This window comes from Zonotrichia albicollis, chromosome 2 (genome assembly GCF_047830755.1).
Source record: "Zonotrichia albicollis isolate bZonAlb1 chromosome 2, bZonAlb1.hap1, whole genome shotgun sequence".
Classification (NCBI taxonomy): domain Eukaryota; kingdom Metazoa; phylum Chordata; class Aves; order Passeriformes; family Passerellidae; genus Zonotrichia; species Zonotrichia albicollis.
The window spans coordinates 16,521,891-16,527,489 of NC_133820.1; positions in this window are offsets into that span (position 1 = coordinate 16,521,891).

Here is a 5,599-nt window from a genome sequence, read left to right on the forward strand (position 1 = left end):
TGGAATACAGTATGGTTTAATAAAGCAATTGTTCAGCATTCTGAAGCAATGGAGTCAAATGCCAATCATTCCCTGTGTCAGGGGCTCCCTGCATTCAATACCCAGACTGAGTTTGGGCAGGGGAACGTTGTGTCTGAGCCTCTCCCAGCTCTGGGCTCCTTCCCTGGGGGAGCTGTGTGCTGGTCCTGGTTCCACATCCAAGGAATTGCAGGAGGAGGGGTGCAGATTACTCCCTTTTAAGAAGGGAAAAAGGGATATCAGCTGGAATTCTACAGAGGTGAGAGCCTGAACCTGGGATGGAGGGATGGCAGGTGCTGGGCTGGGTGGAGCAGAGGAGGAGGACACCCTTGAGGGAAGTTGCTGAAGTTCACAATTTCTGACAGCAGCAGAAATGTTCCTTGTCCCTGCCCAGACCTAAGTGCACAGTGTGCCAGTGTCAGACCTGTGTGTGAGCCTGCAGGACACTGCTGGGAGCTTTGGATGTACTGGAGGTGCAGGAATGTCCAGAGCTGCTGGTGGTGATGGCACCAGAGAGCCCTGGGGAAAGACTGAAGGACAAACAAATGAAGCAGAATCACAGGCTTCACAAGCAGAATTTTAATTAAGCCCCAGGCAGTCAGCAATTCAGTTTGCACATCTGACAGCTTTACATCACTGTCTGGAGAATTGCATGAAATTGCAGATATTTACATGGCAATTGCTCCGGTCAGGAGTTCAGGTTTTTGGGTTGTTTCAAAAAGTCAATGACCTTGTAAAGAAAGCAGGAAATGGAAAGGTGTTCCTGCCCTGGAAAATTAAACTGTTCCATGTAATCATATCCAGTAGATAGATGTTGTGTTCATATCAGCAGTTAACTCAAGAGCATCCTCAACAGAGATAGCAGAGGTTCTAATATAATCTAAAATCATCTGTCCCAGCAGTGGGTGGGAGGATGGTGGGAAGAGAAAGGAGAAAGGGAGGAAGTTGTGCTGTGCTCTGTAGTGCTGCCCCTCGGGATCACAGCAATAAGGGCAGCCACAGGACCATGTGCCCTCTCCATAGCTGAGCTGGGTCCATATTTGGTTGTGAAAAAGAAAGCCCACCTGATTGTCTCAGTTGGGATTTTTATCTGTAAATCTGACATCCCAAGCTTTCAGAGCAATGGATGTTCTAGAGATGATGAAGAGAAGGTAAAGTATATAACATCTCTCATATGCCAATTCAGCATGGAATATTGCATCAAAATCACTTTATCCAAAAGTGACATTTCTTTACCTGAAGTGACCATACTTCTAGGGCATCTGTTAGAGAATATTGTGCATTACCGTTATGGGAGGCTGCTCTTGGCCACCCAACCAGGACGATGACCGTGACAAATGATTGTTTAAGGAACCAAGGGACACCTCCAAACCAGCTGCCCTTGTCCTTGTGGGGGAACTCAGCTTGACAGGTGCTCACTGGAACACCACACAGCTGGGCCAAGCAGCCCCAGGAGGTTCCCCAAACACCTGTGAGACAGAGTAGGGATCCATCCTGAATTAGGTGAAGTGTCTAACAACGGTGAAAAGTCTGTGAGGCCAAAGCTGAAGGAAAAACTCGCATGTCGAGACAGCAAGAAGACAGAGAAAGAAAAACAGAAAAGACCACGAGCTCAATTTGCCCCGACCTAGAAATTACTTTGATAAAGAAGAACTGGTGCTAAATGTCATGCGGGATGAATATGTATGAACTAATTGTGAAACTGTATGCATATACATTTGGAAGGGGGATAGAAGGAGGTCTGAAATTTTCAGGGGCACGCATGCCTTTTGAGGAGAATTTTCTCCGTGTGCGTCCGGTGCCGTAAATAAACATACCGAGCTTTACAACTTTTATAAAGTTGTGAGGTTTCTTCTTTTCTCCACAAAACACCTGGATCACAACTCCTTGGTGCAGGGGCTCGGGGGCAGCTGGCAGAGGTGCCCTCTGGGATCTGGTGCTCGTTCCCAGAGGGGCTCTCGTGGCTGCTGTGGGATTGTCTGGGCACAGCAACCACGCAGCCGCTGAGTTTCAGATCTCTGCTGCTCTGCCTGCACCCGGCTGGCTCTGAGATGGGCCGGGCACAGCTGAGCCTGCCTGGAAAAGCAGCAGCTTTTATCCATGTGGCCATGGCAAAGCTGCTGTGCCAAAAGGGATCCTTTCACCCCGTGTGCAAGAAGCCAATCCCCACACAGAGTTCAGCTATTTCCTTTATTGACAGTTCTGCACAGGAGGAGCTGCTGGATGGCAAATCCACAGAGCCAGCACAGTAACTATCAAAACTTTTCACTATTTATACATTTTAGTGAACAAAGGCATTCATGTTCATTGGCTACCAGTTATATGGCTCTCTTATTAAAATTATATATTATTTTTTGTTAAAATGATTTTCATTTTTTATAGCATCATATCTAGATATTTAGATGTTACATTTATATTATATGGAACTCTAATGTTCTAGATCATGTATTACATTTTTGACATCTTACAATATTCAAAATATAGTATTTCTCAATATTTGTTATATATGGACATTATAACTATTAAATATTATACAATATTTATATTTGTATTTTATAATGGTATTTTGTTTTTATATGTATTAAATACTGATGTAATATTTTATCTTATTATTGAATAATATTCATTTACAATAACAATATTAATTATTAATATTAGTATCTTGGCATTAATATGTCAGTATTGATACTTTTCTTCTACTGGTTTAAAGATTCCCTTGCTTTTTATGCTAACGACTCTTTGTGCTCAGTCTGTCTCCTCTTTTTTTCTCGCTGGGTTTCTGGTGTCACTGGGCCAGGAGTTGGTGGTCGCTGTCTCCCCATGCCAGAAGTATTTCTTTTCCCCAGCTGGAGAATTTCAGCATGGTTACTGAGTTGGCTTTATGCGTTTTGTCCTTATCTGGGAAGTTGTGCCAAATGTCCTTGTGGCTGTCACTCTGCATCCTTGGTGTCCCCTCTGAGCAGGAGCTCCTCCCCAGGCTTTGTGCACCTGCCCTTGGCTCTGACATGGCTGGTGCCTCTCAAGCCCTAAGCCTCACCAGGCCATTCTCCCGACAAGGAGCCGATGTCCCTGAGCCCTGGACATCACAGGCAGCCCGTGTGGCACCGGGCAGGCTCTGGGACTGTGGGGCCCGGCCTGGCGCTGGCAGCGGGCACTGATTGTCTGGCTGTGCCCTCAGGCAGGGCCAGCAGAGCAGCGCCCGCAGCGCCCGCCTGAGGCGGGACGGGTGTTTCTTGGGGGGAGCTGGCTGCTCCCTGAGGGCCTGGGCTCCCACCTGGGGAGCTGAGGGGCCTGGGGGGCTGCTGGGGCTGTGCAGGGCAGGGCCCTGGCTCTGTGCCCCTGCTGCCTTCACCTGTTCTGCCAAGGCAGAGTCCTCGGGGTCCTGCAGGAACTGTGCGTACTTGGGGTTGATCCAAATGGTGGTGATGGTGATCTCTTCTGCATCCTTCTGCAACTCCTCTATGTTTCTCCTGTGTCCCCTTTGGGACAGCTCTCGGTCATGTCTGACTTCCTCTTTGTACAGCTCTTGGTCAGTGGAGCCTTCCCAATGCGAAGACTCATGGTATTTCTCATATTCCCACTGGTAAAGATTTTGGGCATATTCATTTTGCCATTGAGAAGGCTTCTTGTGTCCCTCATACTCCCAAGGGAGCAGTTTGTGGACTCTCACATCTCCCCACTGGGAATGCTTCTTGTATCTATCATATTCCCATTCATGGAGCTTTTGGACATCCTCATTTCCCCATTGGGAAGGCTCATGGTATCTTTCATATTCCAACTGGTCCAGCATTTGGACATTCTCATTTCCCCATCGAGAAGGCTCCTGGTATCTCTCATATTCCAACTGGTCCACCTCTTGGACACTCTCATCTTCCCATCGAGAATGCTCCTTGTGTCCCTTATATTCCCAAGGGAACCGTTTGTGGACTCTCATGTCTTCCCAGTGGGAAGGTTCCTGGTATCTCTGATAATCCACCTGGTCCAGCTCTTGGACATTCTCATTTCCCCATCGGGAAGGCTCCTTCTGTACCTCATATTCCCAAGGGAACAGTCCTTGAACCCTCACATCTCTCCACTGGGGCAGGCCCTGGTATCTCTCATATTCCCACTGCTCTAGCTCCTGGCCCCTCTCCCTTCCCCACTGGCCCATGTAGGGTTTCCTCTCTCTCTCCCTCCTGGCCATGTCCCACTCCATAGTCTGTGGCCTTGGCAGCTCTGAACCCCCTACTGCCCCATGCCCCTGCTCCCTGAGGGCTTCCAGCCACCCATGGCAGCGGCTGGAGGGCCACCAGGTCCTGTGTGGGGCATGGCCCTGCCTCTCTGCTCTGGCTGTGGGGGAAGGAGGCAACCACCTTGACACAGTCGCCAGCCCGGCCCTGGCTCCTGGGCCTCTGCCTCCAGCCTCATGCCAGATGTCTCTGTCCCCTCTCCCTCCATGGCTGGCCATCACCTGGGGTTTCATGCGCCGGCCCCATTGCTCCATGGCAGTGGAGGAGTTGGGGTTCACTTCCTCTGTGAGCCGCTCTGTCGTGCTCTGCCACAGAGGCTCTCAGGGGAGCTGCTGCCTCCTGGCAGAGCAGCTCTGCTGGGACTGGGCACCCCGGGGCTCTGCACCCCTCAGACACCCTTCAGACACTTCTCAGACGCCCCCCAGACACCCTCAGACACTCTTAGGCACCCCTCAGACACCCTTAGACCCCCTCAGACACCCCTCAGACACCCCTCTGGTAGGGCAGGGCTCCGTTGTGTCACAAGGGCCTCTGGGTGCCACCATGTCCTGCATCACCACAGGCCCTGGTAATACAAGCCTGTGTCACAAAGGGCCACACCCCACATCCCTTCCACAGCCGATCCCTCTGGAACTGGCATGGAGCAGCCACAGACTTGGCATGTGTAGCCCCTGATGTGCCCAGGCCCCTGTGAGGGGAGCTTTTCTTAGGGACACTGGGCCAGCAGAGGCCTTCAGAGGCCTTCAGCGGCCTGCCAAAGATACCAGTGTCAAATTCAGAGTTTTTGTCTGTTTTCATACAACAAAAGGTTTCCCCTTCTCTCAGTGTTAGTGTGTGATGCTGTTTGCACACTAAGCAACAACTGCGGAGTTTTGTGAACAGCCCCTCACATCTTTTCATGCAATAAAGAACCTTGCTAGTGTCACCTGTGGGCACTGGGCACAGTAAAGAATCCTGCTAGTGTCACCTCTGGGCGCAGGGGTTTGGCTACCACTGGGCCTGGCTTTCTCCTCCAAAAAAAAAAGATCACAATCTTTGAGGCCTACTCACCTGGCTTGTGGCAGAATTGCAAAGCCCAGTGAATAAAATTGCAGTGCTGCCCCTCAATACCCAACAACTGCAGGAAGGCACCCCTTAAAGTGACTCTTGGGGTTCTGCTATCAGCCTTCACATCTCTGTGGGAACAGAGATAATGAGACCTTCCCAACCCCCTGCCCCATGTCTTACTGAAGGGTGAATGCAAACTGCTCTTTTCTTCCTGCTGCCTCCTGAGAGCCCATTCCATGTTTCATTGTGTCCACAGCCTGCAGCATCAATTCAGAACTAAGGACTTTCTGAAAACTGTGCTGCAT